We start from the raw sequence: 12,887 nt of genomic DNA, 5'->3' as shown, positions 1-12,887 counted from the left end.
TAAAGCTATTATTATACTTGGGATACGATAAAATGGAACCGAAATCGAATTTCGAACTTCCTAAGCGGATTTCTCGAGGAAATGGAAGCTTAACAGAAGCGAAAAATCGCAAATTAGAGGGTCTTAGAGAAGGAATTCGGCTAAACTCTCGCCAAATCATTGCAGAGTAATGAATCTCGTTCGTTTGCCCATTTACAACCAAATTAGCCTACAATTTTGTCAAATCCGGCAGTGCCCGAGCTACGTTGATTTCACATGTCTTATCTGGTCACGATCAAGATTCAGATTATTTTAGCCGAAAATCGTCTGTCAACAAGTAATCAAAAATAGAAAAACACGAAAAGGGGTATAACACGAGGACTTCCCAGGGGGTCACCCATCCTAGTACTGCTCTCGCCCAAGCACGCTTAATTTCGGAGTTATGATGGGATCCGATTCATTAGTGCTGGTATGATCGCACCCGACATTGAGTAGGGATGTTTATTCTTATATCCCTCGCGTACGTGTGGGGCGGGCGGCGATGGACAACACGCGGCACTGCTCTCGCCCAATCAGAACCATGAAGTTAAGCGTTCTGGCGCGATGGCAGAGCTAGGATGGGTGACATCCCTAGGAAGTCCTCGTGTCGCGACCATTTTCGTAAATTATGGATAAAACAGTCGAAATAATTGTCTTTAACGAGTTAACCGTTTCCGGAGTAATCGGCGTCATACCCTTCCGCACAGAACCGGCTCACGACAACAAAAATCGTTAAATGTTCCCAGAAAATAGGAAAAAAATAAGAAGAAGAAAATAGCGAATGTAAAGCTTTTATTATGCCTGGGATACGATAAAGTGGAACCTAAATCGAGTTTCGGACTTTCTAAGCAGATTTCTCGAGGAAACGGAAGCTTAATAGAAGCGGAAAATCTCAAATTAGAGGGTCTTAGAGAAGGAATTTGGCTAAAATCTCGCAAGCTCATTGCGGAGTAATGAGTTTCGTTCGTTTGCCCGTTTACAATCTAATTAGGCTACAATTTTGTCCAAATCCGGCAGTGCCCGAGCTAGGTTGATTTCATATGTCTTGTCTGGTCACGATCGAGATTCAGATGATTTGAGCCAAAAATATTCTGTCAACAAGTATTCGAAAATAGAAAAACACGAAAAGGGGTGCAACACGATGACTTCCCAGGGGGTCACACATCCTAGTACTGCTCTCGCCCAAGCACGCTCAACTTCGGAGTTCTGATGGGATCCAGTGCATTAGTGCTGGTATGATCGCACCCGACATTGAGTGGGATGTTTATTCTTATATCCTTCGAGTATGTGTGGAGCGGGCGACGATGGACAACACGCGGCACTGCTCTCGTCCAATCAGAACCATGAAGTTAAGCGTTCTGGCGCGATGGCAGAGCTAGGATGGGTGACCTCCCTGGGAAGTCCTCGTGTAGCGATCGTTTACGTAAATTATAGATAAAACATTCTAAATAATTGTTTTTAATGAGTTTATCGTATCCGGAGTAATCTGGGTCATACCCTTCCGCACAGAACCGGCTCACGACAACAAAAATCGCTAAATGTCCCCAGAAAATAGGAAAAAAATAAGAAGAAGAAAATGGCGAATGTAAAGCTTTTATTATGCCTGAGATACGTTAAAGTGGAACCGAAATCGAATTTCGAACTTTCTAAGCGGATTTCTCGAGAAAACAAAAGCTTAACAGAAATGGAAAATCGTAAATTTGGGGGCCTTAGAGAGGAATTTGGCTAAAATCTCGCAAGCTCATTACAGAGTAATGAGTTTCATTCGTTTGCCCGTTTACAATCTAATTTGGCTACAATTTTGTCCAAATCCGGCAGTGCCCGAGCTAGGCTGATTTCACATGTCTTATATGGTCACGATTGAGACTCAGATGATTTGAACCGAAAATCGTCTGTCAACAAGTATTCAAAAATAGAAAAACACGAAAAGGGGTGCAACACGAAGACTTCTCAGAGGGTCACACATCCTAGTACTGCTCTCGCCGAAGCACGCTTAACTTCGGAGTTCTGATGGGATCTAGTGCATTAGTGCTAGTATGATCGCACCCGACATTAAGTGGGATGTTTATTCTTATATCCTTCGAGTATGTGTGGAGCGGGCGGCGATGGACAACACGCGGCACTGCTCTCGTCCAATCAGAACTATGAAGTTAAGCGTTCTGGCGCGATGGCAGAGCTAGGATGGGTGACCTCCCTAAGAAGTCCTCGTGTCGCGACCGTTTACTTAAATTATGGATAAAACATTCGAAATAATTGTTTTTAATGAGTTAACCGTCTCCGGAGTAATCTGGGTCATATCCTTCCGCACAGAACCGGCTCACGACAACAAAAATCGATAAATGTTCCAGAAAATAGGAAAAAAATAAGAAGAAGAAAATAGCGAATGTAAAGCTTTTATTATGTTTGGGGTACGATAAAGTGGAACCGAAATCGAATTTCGGACTTGCTAAGCGGATTTCTCGAGGAAACGGAAGCTTAACAGAAGCGGAAAATCGCAAATTAGAAAGTCTTAGAGAAGGAATTCAGCTAAAATCTTGCCAGCTCATTGTGGAGTAATGAGTCTCGTTCGTTTGCCCATTTACAATCTAATTAGGCTACAATTTTGTCCAAATCCGGCAGTCCCCGAGCTACGTTGATTTCACGTGTCTTATTTGGTCGCGATCGAGATTCAGATGATTTGAGCCAAAAATCGTCTGTCAACAAGTAATCAAAATTAGAAAAACACGAAAAGATTGCAACACGAAGACTTCCCAGGGGTCACACATCCTAGTACTGCTCTCGCCCAAGCACGCTTAACTTCGGAGTTCTGATGGGATCCAGTGCATTTGTGTTGGTATGATTGCACCCGACATTGAGTGGGATGTTTATTCTTATATCCTTCGAGTATGTGTGGAGCGGGCGGCGAGGGACAACACGCGGCACTGCTCTCGTCCAATCAGAACCATGAAGTTAAGCGTTCTGGCGCGATGGCAGAGCTAAGATGGGTGACCTCCCTGTGAAGTCCTCGTGTCGCGACTGTTTACGTAAATTATGGATAAAAAATTCGAAATAATTGTTTTTAATGAGTTAACCGTCTCCGAAGTAATCTGGTTCATACACTTCCGCATAGAACCGGCTCACGAGAACAAAAATCGCTAAATGTTCCCAGAAAATAGGAAAAAAGTAAGAATAAGAAAATAGCGAATGTAAAGTTTTTATTATGCCTGGGATACGATAAAGTGGAACCAAAATCGAAATTCTAACTTACTAAGCGGATTTCTCGAGGAAACGGAAGCTTAACAGAAGCGGAAAATATCAAATTAGAGGGTCTTAGAGAAGAAATTCGGCTAAAATCTCTCCAGCTCATTGCGGAGTAATGAGCCTCGTTCGTTTGCCCGTTTACAATCAAATTAGGCTACAATTTTGTCGAAATCCGCAGTGCCCGAGCTACGTTGATTTCACATGTCTTATATGGTCACGATTTAGATTCAGATGATTTGAGCCGAAAATAGTCTGTCAACAAGTAATCAAAAATAGAAAAACACGAAAAGGGGTGCAACACGAGGACTTCCCAGGGGGTCACCCATCCTAGTAATGCTCTCGCCCAAGCACGCTTAACTTCGGAATTCTGATGGGATCCGGTGAATTAGTGCTGGTATGATCGCACCGGACATTGAGTGGATGTTTATTCTTATATCCCAAGAGTACGTGTGGAGAAGGCGACGATGGACAACACGCGGCACTGCTCTCGCCCAATCAGAACCATGAAGTTAAGCGTTCTGGCGCAATGGCAGAGCTAGGATGGGTGACCTCCATGGGAAGTCCTCGTGTCGCGATCGTTTACGTAAATTATGGATAAAACAGTCGAAATAATTATTTTTAATGAGTTAACCATCTCCGGAGTAATCTGCGTCATACCCTTCCGCACAGAACCGGCTCACGACAACAAAAATCGCTAAACGTTCCCAGAAAATAGGAAAAAAATAGGAGGAAGAAAATAGCGAATGTAAAGCTATTATTTTGCCTGGGATAAGATAAAATGGAACTAGAATCGAATTTCGGACTTCCTAAGCGGATTTATCGAGGAAACGGAAGCTTAACAGAAGCGGAAAATCGCAAATTAGAGGGTCTTAGAGAATGAATTCGGCTAAAATCTCGCCAGCTCATTGCGGAGTAAGGAGTCTCGTTCGTTTGCACGTTTACAATCAAATTAGGCTACAATTTTGTGCAAATCCGGCAGTGCCCGAGCTACGTTGATTTCACATGTCTTATCAGGTCCCGATCGAGATTCAGATGATTTGAGCCGAAAATCGTCTGTCAACAAGTAATCAAAAATAGAAAAACACGAAAAGGGGTGCAACACGAGGACTTCCCAGGGGGTCACCCATCCTAGTACTGCTCTCGCCCAAGCACGCTTAACTTCGGAGTTCTGATGGGATCCGGTGAATTAATGCTGGTATGATCGCACCGGACATTGAGTGGATGTTTATTCTTATCTCCCAAGAGTACGTGTGGAGAAGGCGACGATGGACAACACACGGCACTGCTCTCGCCCAATCAAAACCATGAAGTTAAGTGTTCTGGCGCGATGGCAGAGCTAGGATGGGTAACCTCCCTGGGAAGTACTCGTGTCGCGACCGTTTACGTAAATTATGGATAAAACAGTCGACATAATTGTTTTTAATGAGTTAACCGTCTCCGGAGTAATCTACGTAATACCCTTCCGCACAGAACCGGCTCACGACAACGAAAATCGCTAAATGTTCCCAGAAAATAGGAAAAAAATAAGAAGAAGAAAATAGCGAATTTAAAGCTTTTATTATGCCTGGGATACGATAAAGTGGAACCGAAATCGAATTTCGAACTTCCTAAGTGGATTTCTCGAGGAAACGGAAGCTTAACAGAGGCGGAAAATCGCAAATTAGAGGGTCTTAGAGAAGGAATTTGGCTAAAATATCGCAAACTCATTGCGGAGTAATGAGTTTCGTTCGTTTACCCGTTTACAATCTAATTAGGCTACAATTTTTTCCAAATCCGGCAGTGCCCGAGCTACGTTGATTTCACATGTCTTATTTGGTCACGATCGAGATTAAGATGATTTGAGCCAAAAATCGTCTATCAACAAGTATTCAAAAATAGAAAAACACGAAAAGGGGTGCAACACGAAGACTTCCCAGGGGGTCACACATCCTAGTACTGCTCTCGCCCAAGCACGCTTAACTTCGGAGTTCTGATGGGATCCAGTGCATTAGTGCTGGTATGATCGCACCCGATATTGAGTGGGATGTTTATTCTTATATACTTCGAGTATGTGTGGAGCGGGCGGCGATGGACAACACGCGGCACTGCTCTCGTTCAATCAGAACGATGAAGTTAAGTGTTCTGGCGCGAAGGCAGAGCTAGGATGGGTGACCTCCCTGGAAAGTCCTCGTGTCGCGACCGTTTACGTAAATTATGGATAAAACATTCGAAATAATTGTTTTTAATGAGTTGACCGTCTCCGGAGTAATCTACGTAATACCCTTCTGCACAGAACCGGCTCACGACAACAAAAATCGCTAAATGTTGCCAGAAAATACGAGAAAAATAAGAAGAAGAAAATAGCGAATGTAAAGCTTTTATAATGCTTGGGATACGATAAAGTGGAACCGAAATCGAATTTCTAACTTCCTAAGCGGATTTCTCGAGAAAACGGAAGCTTAACAGAAGCGGAAAATTGCAAATTAGAGGGTCTTAGAGAAAGAATTCGGCTAAAATCTCGCCAGCTCATTGCGGAGTAATGAGTCTCGTTCGTTTGCCCGTTTACAATTTTGTCCAAATCCGGCAGTGCCCGAGCTACATTGATTTCACATGTCTTATCAGGTCCCAATCGAGATTCAGATGATTTGAGCCGAAAATCGTCTTTCAACAAGTAATCAAAAATAGAAAAACACGAAAAGGGGTGCAACACGAGGACTTCCTTGGGGGTCATCCATCCTAGTACTGCTCTCGCCCAAGCACGCTTAACTTCGGAGTTCTGATGCGATCCGGTGCATTGGTGCTGGTATGATCGCACCGGACATTGAGGGGATGTTTATTCTTATATCCCAAGAGTACGTGTAGAGAAGGCGACGATTGACAACACGCGGCACTGCTCTCGCCTATTCAGAACCATGAAATTAAGCGTTCTGGCGCTATGGCAGAGCTAGGATGGGTAACCTCCCTGGGAAGTACTCGTGTCGCGACCGTTTAGTAAATTATGGATAAAACAATCGAAATAATTGTTTTTAATAAGTTAACCTTCTCCGGAGTAAACTACGTAATACCCTTCTGCACTGAACCGGCTCACGACAACAAAAATCGCTAAGTATTCCCAGAAAATAGAAAAAAATAAGAAGAAGAAAATAGCGAATGTAAAGCTATTATTATGCCTGGGATAAGATAAAATGGAACCGGAATCGAATTTCGGACTTCCTAAGCGGATTTATCGAGGAAACAGAAGCTTAACAGAAGCGGAAAATCGCAAGTTAGAGGGTTTTAGAGAAGAAATTCGGCTAAAATCTCGCCAGTTCATTGCGAAGTAATGAGTCTCGTTCGTTTGCCCGTTTACAATCAAATTTGGCTACAATTTTGTCCAAATCCGGCAGTTCCCGAGTTACGTTGATTTCACATGTCTTATCAGGTCCCGATCGAGATTCAGATGATTTGATCCGAAAATCGTCTGTCAACAAGTAATTAAAAATAGAAAAACAAGAAAAGGGGTGCAACACGAGGACTTCCCAGGGGGTCACCCATCCTAGTACTGCTCTCGCCCAAGGCATGCTTAACTACGGAATTCTGATGAGATCCGGTGAATTAGTGCTGGTATGATCGCACCAGACATTGAGTGGATGTTTATTCTTATATCCCAAGAGTACGTGTGGAGAAGGCGACGATCGACAACACGCGGCACTGCTCTCGCCCAATCAGAACCATGAAGTTAATCGTTCGGGCGCAATGGCAGAGCTAGGATGGGTGACCTCCATGGGAAGTCCTCGTGTCGTGATCGGTTACGTAAATTATGGATAAAACAGTCGAAATAATTATTTTTAATGAGTTAACCATCTCCGGAGTAATCTGCGTCATACCCTTCCGCACAGAACCGGCTCACGACAACAAAAATCGCTAAATGTTCCCAGAAAATAGGAAAAAAATAGGAGGAAGAAAATAGCGAATGTAAAGATTTTATTATGCCTGGGATACGATAAAGTGAAACCGAAATCGAATTTCGAACTTTCTAAGCGGATTTCTCGAGGAAACGGAAGCTTAACAGAAGCGGAAAATCACAAATTAGAGGGTCTTAGAGAAGGAATTCGGCTAAAATATCGTCAGCTCATTGCGGAGTAATGAGTCTCATTCGTTTGCCCGTTTACAATCAAATTAGGCTACAATTTTGTCTAAATCCGGCAGTGCCCGAGCTACGTTGATTTCACATGTCTTATCTGGTCCCGATCGAGATTCAGATGATTTGAGCCGAAAATCGTCTGTCAACAAGTAATCAAAAATAGAAAAACACGAAAAGGGGTGCAACACGAGGACTTCCCAGGAGGTTACCCAACCTAGTACTGCTCTCGCCCAAGCACGCTTAACTTCGGAGTTCTGATGGGATCCGTTGAATTAGTGCTGGTATGATCGCACCGGACATTGAGTGGATGTTTATTCTTATATCCCAAGAGTACGTGTGGAGAAGGCGACGATGGACAACACGCGCCACTTCTCTCGCCCAATCAGAACCATGAAGTTAAGCGTTCTGGCGCGATGGCAGAGCGAGGATGGGTAACCTCCCTGGGAAGTACTCGTGTCGCGACCGTTTACGTAAATTATGGATAAAGCAGTCGAAATAAATGTTTTTAATGAGTTAACCGTCTCCGGAGTAATCTACGTAATACCCTTCTGCACAGAACCGGATCACGATCACAAAAATCGCTAAGTATTCCAAGAAAATAGAAAAAAAATAAGAAGAAAAAAATAGCGAATGTAAAGCTATTATTATGCCTGGGATAAGATAAAATGGAACCGGAATCGAATTTCAGACTTCCTAAGCGGATTTCTCGAGGAAACGGAAGCTTAACAAAAGCGGAAAATCGCAAATTAGAGGGTTTTAGAGAAGAAATTCGGCTAAAATCTCGCCAGCTAATTGCGGAGTAATGAGACTCGTTCGTTTACCCGTTTACAATCAAATTAGGCTACAATTTTGTCCAAATCCGGCAGTGCCCGAGCTACGTTGATTTCACATGTCTTATCTGTTCCCGATCGAGATTCAGATGATTTGAGCCCAAAATCGTCCGTCAACAAGTAATCAAAAATAGAAAAACACGAAAAGGGGTGCAACACGAGGACTTCCCAGGGGGTCACCAATCCTAGTACTGCTCTCGCCCAAGCACGCTTAACTTCGGAGTTATGATGGGATCCGGTGCATTAGTGCTGGTAGGATCGCACCCGACATTGAGTGGATGTTTATTCTTATATCCTTTGAGTATGTGTGGAGCGGGCGGCGATGGACAACACGCGGCACTGCTCTCGTCCAATCCGAACCATGAAGTTAAGCGTTCTGGCGCGATGGCAGAGCTAGGATGGGTGACCTCCCTTGGAAATCCTCGTGTCGCGACCGTTTACGTAAATTATGGATAAAACTGTCGACATAATTGTTTTTAATGAGTTAACCGTCTCCGGAGTAATCTTCGTCATACCCTTCCGCACAGAACCGGCTCACGACAACAAAAATCGTTAAATATTCCCAGAAAATAGAAAAAAAATAAGAAGAAAAAAATGGCAAATGTAAAGTTATTATTATGCCTGATATAAGATAAAATGGAACCGGAATCGAATTTCAGACTTCCTAAGCGGATTTCTCGAGGAAACGGAAGCTTAACAGAAGCGGAAAATCGCGAATTCGAGGGTTTTAGAGAAGAAATTCGGCTAAAAGCTCGCCAGCTATTATTATGCCTGGGATAAGATAAAATGGAACCGGAAACGAATTTCGGACTTCCTAAACGGATTTCTCGATGTAACGGAAGCTTAACAGAAGCGGAAAATCGTAAATTTGAGGGTCTTAGAGAAGAAGATCAGCTAAAATCTCGCCAGCACATTGCGGAGTAATGAGTCTCGTTCGTTTACCCATTTACAATCAAATTAGGCTACAATTTTGTCCAAATCCAGCAGTGCCCGAGCTACGTCGATTTCACATGTCTTATCTGATCCCGATCGAGATTCAGATGATTTGAACCGAAAATCGTCTGTCAACAAGTAATCAAAAATAGAAAAACAGGAAAAGGGGCGCAACACGAGGACTTCCCAGGGGGTCACTCATCCTAGAACTGCTCTCGCCGAAGCAAGCTTAACTTCGGAGTTCTGATGGGATCCGGTGCATTAGTGCTGGTATGATCGCACACGACATTGAGTGGGATGTTTATTCTTATATCCCTCGAGTACGTGTGGAGCGGGCGGCGATGGACAACACGCGGCACTGCTCTCGCCCAATCATAACCATGAAGTTAAGCGTTCTGGCGCGATGGCAGAATTAGAATGGGTGAAATCCATGGGAAGTCCTCGCGTCGCGACCGTTTACATAAATTATGGCTAAAATAGTCGAAATAATTGTTTTTAATGAGTTAACCGACTCCGGAGTAATCTGCATCATACCCTTATGCACAGAACCGGCTCACGACAACAAAAATCGCTAAATGTTCCATGAAAATAGAAAAAAAAAATAAGAATAAAAAAATAGGGAATGTAAAGCTATTATTATGTCTGGGATACGATAAAATAAAACCGGAAGCGAATTTCGGACTTCCTAAGCGGATTTCTCGAGAAAACGGAAGCTTAACAGAATCGGAAAATCGCAAATTAGAGGGTTTTAGAGAAGGAATTCGGCAAAAATCTCGCCAGCTCATTGCGAAGAATGAGTCTCGTTCGTTTGCCCGTTTACAATCAAATTAGGCTACAATTTTGTCCAAATACGGCAGTGCTCGAGCTACGTTGATTTCACGTCTTATCTGGTCCCGGTCGAGATTCGGAGGATTTGAGCCGAAAATCGTCTGTCAACAAGTAATCCAAAATAGAAAAACACGAAAAGGGGTACAACACGAGGACTTCCTAGGGGGTCACCCATCCTAGTACTGCTCTCTCCCAAGCACGCTTAACTTCGGAGTTCTGGTGGAATCCGGTGCATTATTGCTGGTATGATCGCACCCGACATTTAGTGGGATGTTTATTCTTATATCCTAGAGTACGTGTGGAGCGGGCGGCGATGGACAACACGCGGCACTGCTCTCTCCCAATCAGAACCATGAAGTTATGCGTTTTGGCGCGATGGTGGAGCTAGGATGGGTGACCTCCCTGGGAAGTCCTCGTGTTGCGACCGTTTACGTAAATTATGGATAAAACAGTCGAAATAATTGTTTTTAATGAGTTAACCGTCTCCAGAGTATTCTACGTAATACGCTTCCGCACAGAACCGGCTCACGACAACAAAAATCGCTAAATGTTCCTAGTAAATAGAAAAAAAATAAGAAGAAGAAAATAGCGAATGTAAAGCTATTATTATGCCTGGGATACGATAAAATGGAACTGAAATCGAATTTCGGACTTCCTAAGCGGATTTCTCGAGGAAACGAAAGCTTAACAGAAGCGGAAAATTGCAAATTAGAGGGTCTTAGAGAAGGAATTCGGCTAAAATCTCTCCAGCTCATTGCGGATTAATGAGTTTTGTTCGTTTGCCCGTTTACAATCAAATTAGGCTACAATTTTGTCCAAATCCGGTAGCGCCCGAGCTACGTTGATTTCACGTCCTATCTGGTACAGATCGATATTCAGATGATTTGAGCCAAAAATCGTATGTCAATAAGTAATCAAAAATAAAAAAACACGAAAAAGGATGCAACACGAGGACTTCCCAGGGGGGTAACCGGTGCATTAGTGCTAGTCTGATCGCAACCGACATTGAGTTGGTAGTTTATTCTTATATCCCTCGAGTACGTGTGGAGCGGGTGGCGATGGACAACACGTGGCACTGCTCTCGTCAAATCACAAACATGAAGTTAAGCGTTCTGGCGCGATGGCAGAGCTAAGATGGGTGACCTACCTGGGAAGTCCTCGTGTCACGACCGTTTACGTTTATTATGGCTAAAACAGTCGAAATAATTGTTTTTAATGAGTTAACCGTCTCTGGAGTAATCTGCGTCATACCCTTCTGCACAGCACCAGCTCACGAGAACAAAAATCGCTAAATGTTCCCAGAAAATAGAAAAAAATAAGAAGAAGAAAGCGAATGTAAAGCTATTATTATGCCGGGGATACGATAAAATGGAACCGGAATAGATATTCGGACTTCCTAAGCAGATTTCTCTAGAAAACGGAAGCTTAACAGAAGAAAAAAATCGCAAATTAGAGGGTCTTAGAGAAGAAATTCGGCTAAGACCGTTTACAATCAAATTAGGCTACGATTTTGTCTTGTCCAAACCCAACAGTGCCCGAGTTACGTTGATTGCACGTCTTATTTGGTCTCGATCAAGATTCAGAAGATTTGAGCAGAAAATCGTCTTTCAACAAGTAATCAAAAATAGAAAAACACGGAAAGGGGTGCAACACGAGGACTTCCCAGGGGGTCACCCATCGTAGTACTGCCTCTCGCCCAAGCACGCTTAACTTCGGAGTTCTGATGGGATCCGGTGCTTTAGTGCTTGTATGATCGCACCAAACATTGAGTGGGATGTTTATTCTTATATCCCTCGAGTACGTGTGGAGCGGGCGGCGATGGACAACACGCTGCACTGCTCTCGCCCAATCAGAACCATGAAGTTAAGCGTTTTGGCGCGATGGCAGAGCTAGGATGGGTGACGTCCCTGGGAAGTCCTCGTGCCGTGACCTTTTAAGTAAATTATGGCTAAAACAGTCGAAATAATTGTTTTTAATGAGTTAACCGTCTCCGGTGTAATCTGCGTCATACCCTTCCGCATAGCACCGACTCACGACAACAAAAATCGCTAAATGTTCCCAGAAAATAGAAAAAAATAAGAAGAAGTAAATAGGGAATGTAAAGCTATTATTATGCCTGAGATACGATAAAATGGAACTGGAATTGAATTTCAGACTTCCTAAGTGGATTTCTCGAGGAAACGGAAGCTTAACAGAAGCGAAACTCGCAAATTAGAGGGTCTTAGAGAAGGAATTCGGCTAAAATCTCGCCAGCTCATTGCGGAGTAATGAGTCTCGTTCGTTTGCCCGTTTACAATCAAATTAGCCTACAATTTTGTCCAAATCCGGCAGTGCCCGAGCTGCGTTGATTTCACATGTCTTCTCTAGTCCTTATCGAGAGTCAGATGATTTGTGCCGAAAATCGTCTGTCAACAAGTAATCAAAAATAGAAAAACACGAAAAGGGATGCAACACGAGTACTTCCCAGGGGGTCATCCATCAAAGTACTGCTCTCGCCCAAGCACGCTTAACTTTGGAGTTCTTATGGGTTCCGGTGTATAAGTGCTGGTATGATCGCACCCGAAATTGAGTGGGATGTTTATTCTTATATCCCTCGAGTATGTGTGGAGCGGGCGGCGATGGACAACACGCGGCACTTTTCTCGCCCAATCAGAACAATGAAGTTAAGCGTTCTGGCGCGATGGCAGAGCTAGGATGGGTGACCTCCCTGGAAAGTCCTCGTGTCGCGACCGTTTACGTAAATAATGGCTAAAACAGTTGAAATAATTGTTTTTAATGAGTTAACCGTTTCCGGAGTAATCTGCGTCATACTCTTCCGCACAGAAACGGCTCACGACAACAAAAATCGCTAAATGTTTCCAGAAAATAGAAAAAAATAAGAATAAGAAAATAGCGAATGTAAAGCTATTATTATGTCTGGGATACGATAAAATGAA

At 43.4% G+C, this 12,887-nt stretch overlaps 15 non-coding genes across 15 annotated transcripts; all 15 read right to left on the bottom strand.

Annotated features, from left to right (window-relative positions):
• Positions 1 to 343: 343 nt before the first annotated feature.
• LOC142508800 (5S ribosomal RNA) lies at positions 344 to 462 on the bottom strand. Its single transcript, XR_012807003.1, has one exon. It is a non-coding gene; the product is annotated as a 5S ribosomal RNA (ribosomal RNA).
• Positions 463 to 1,146: 684 nt separating this feature from the next.
• Positions 1,147 to 1,265, bottom strand: LOC142506826 (5S ribosomal RNA). Its single transcript, XR_012805102.1, has one exon. It is a non-coding gene; the product is annotated as a 5S ribosomal RNA (ribosomal RNA).
• A 682-nt stretch (positions 1,266 to 1,947) lies between these two features.
• LOC142508364 (5S ribosomal RNA) lies at positions 1,948 to 2,066 on the bottom strand. The gene has a single exon (XR_012806579.1). It is a non-coding gene; the product is annotated as a 5S ribosomal RNA (ribosomal RNA).
• A 681-nt stretch (positions 2,067 to 2,747) lies between these two features.
• On the bottom strand, positions 2,748 to 2,865 carry LOC142509300 (5S ribosomal RNA). Its single transcript, XR_012807481.1, has one exon. It is a non-coding gene; the product is annotated as a 5S ribosomal RNA (ribosomal RNA).
• A 682-nt stretch (positions 2,866 to 3,547) lies between these two features.
• On the bottom strand, positions 3,548 to 3,666 carry LOC142516137 (5S ribosomal RNA). The gene has a single exon (XR_012811948.1). It is a non-coding gene; the product is annotated as a 5S ribosomal RNA (ribosomal RNA).
• Positions 3,667 to 4,348: 682 nt separating this feature from the next.
• On the bottom strand, positions 4,349 to 4,467 carry LOC142513567 (5S ribosomal RNA). Its single transcript, XR_012809507.1, has one exon. It is a non-coding gene; the product is annotated as a 5S ribosomal RNA (ribosomal RNA).
• A 682-nt stretch (positions 4,468 to 5,149) lies between these two features.
• Positions 5,150 to 5,268, bottom strand: LOC142514617 (5S ribosomal RNA). Its single transcript, XR_012810504.1, has one exon. It is a non-coding gene; the product is annotated as a 5S ribosomal RNA (ribosomal RNA).
• A 667-nt stretch (positions 5,269 to 5,935) lies between these two features.
• On the bottom strand, positions 5,936 to 6,054 carry LOC142517569 (5S ribosomal RNA). The gene has a single exon (XR_012813309.1). It is a non-coding gene; the product is annotated as a 5S ribosomal RNA (ribosomal RNA).
• A 680-nt stretch (positions 6,055 to 6,734) lies between these two features.
• LOC142508655 (5S ribosomal RNA) lies at positions 6,735 to 6,854 on the bottom strand. The gene has a single exon (XR_012806861.1). It is a non-coding gene; the product is annotated as a 5S ribosomal RNA (ribosomal RNA).
• A 682-nt stretch (positions 6,855 to 7,536) lies between these two features.
• Positions 7,537 to 7,655, bottom strand: LOC142515688 (5S ribosomal RNA). Its single transcript, XR_012811520.1, has one exon. It is a non-coding gene; the product is annotated as a 5S ribosomal RNA (ribosomal RNA).
• Positions 7,656 to 8,337: 682 nt separating this feature from the next.
• Positions 8,338 to 8,456, bottom strand: LOC142517243 (5S ribosomal RNA). Its single transcript, XR_012812998.1, has one exon. It is a non-coding gene; the product is annotated as a 5S ribosomal RNA (ribosomal RNA).
• Positions 8,457 to 9,288: 832 nt separating this feature from the next.
• On the bottom strand, positions 9,289 to 9,407 carry LOC142509436 (5S ribosomal RNA). Its single transcript, XR_012807610.1, has one exon. It is a non-coding gene; the product is annotated as a 5S ribosomal RNA (ribosomal RNA).
• A 682-nt stretch (positions 9,408 to 10,089) lies between these two features.
• Positions 10,090 to 10,208, bottom strand: LOC142508734 (5S ribosomal RNA). The gene has a single exon (XR_012806937.1). It is a non-coding gene; the product is annotated as a 5S ribosomal RNA (ribosomal RNA).
• A 1,384-nt stretch (positions 10,209 to 11,592) lies between these two features.
• Positions 11,593 to 11,712, bottom strand: LOC142516280 (5S ribosomal RNA). Its single transcript, XR_012812083.1, has one exon. It is a non-coding gene; the product is annotated as a 5S ribosomal RNA (ribosomal RNA).
• A 681-nt stretch (positions 11,713 to 12,393) lies between these two features.
• Positions 12,394 to 12,512, bottom strand: LOC142517369 (5S ribosomal RNA). Its single transcript, XR_012813119.1, has one exon. It is a non-coding gene; the product is annotated as a 5S ribosomal RNA (ribosomal RNA).
• Between the last annotated feature and the right edge of the window lie 375 nt (positions 12,513 to 12,887).

This window comes from Primulina tabacum, chromosome 10, assembly GCF_025594145.1.
Source record: "Primulina tabacum isolate GXHZ01 chromosome 10, ASM2559414v2, whole genome shotgun sequence".
NCBI lineage: Eukaryota > Viridiplantae > Streptophyta > Magnoliopsida > Lamiales > Gesneriaceae > Primulina > Primulina tabacum.
The sequence above is the reverse complement of the archived record's forward strand: the minus strand, read 5'-3'. Positions and strand labels throughout refer to the sequence as shown.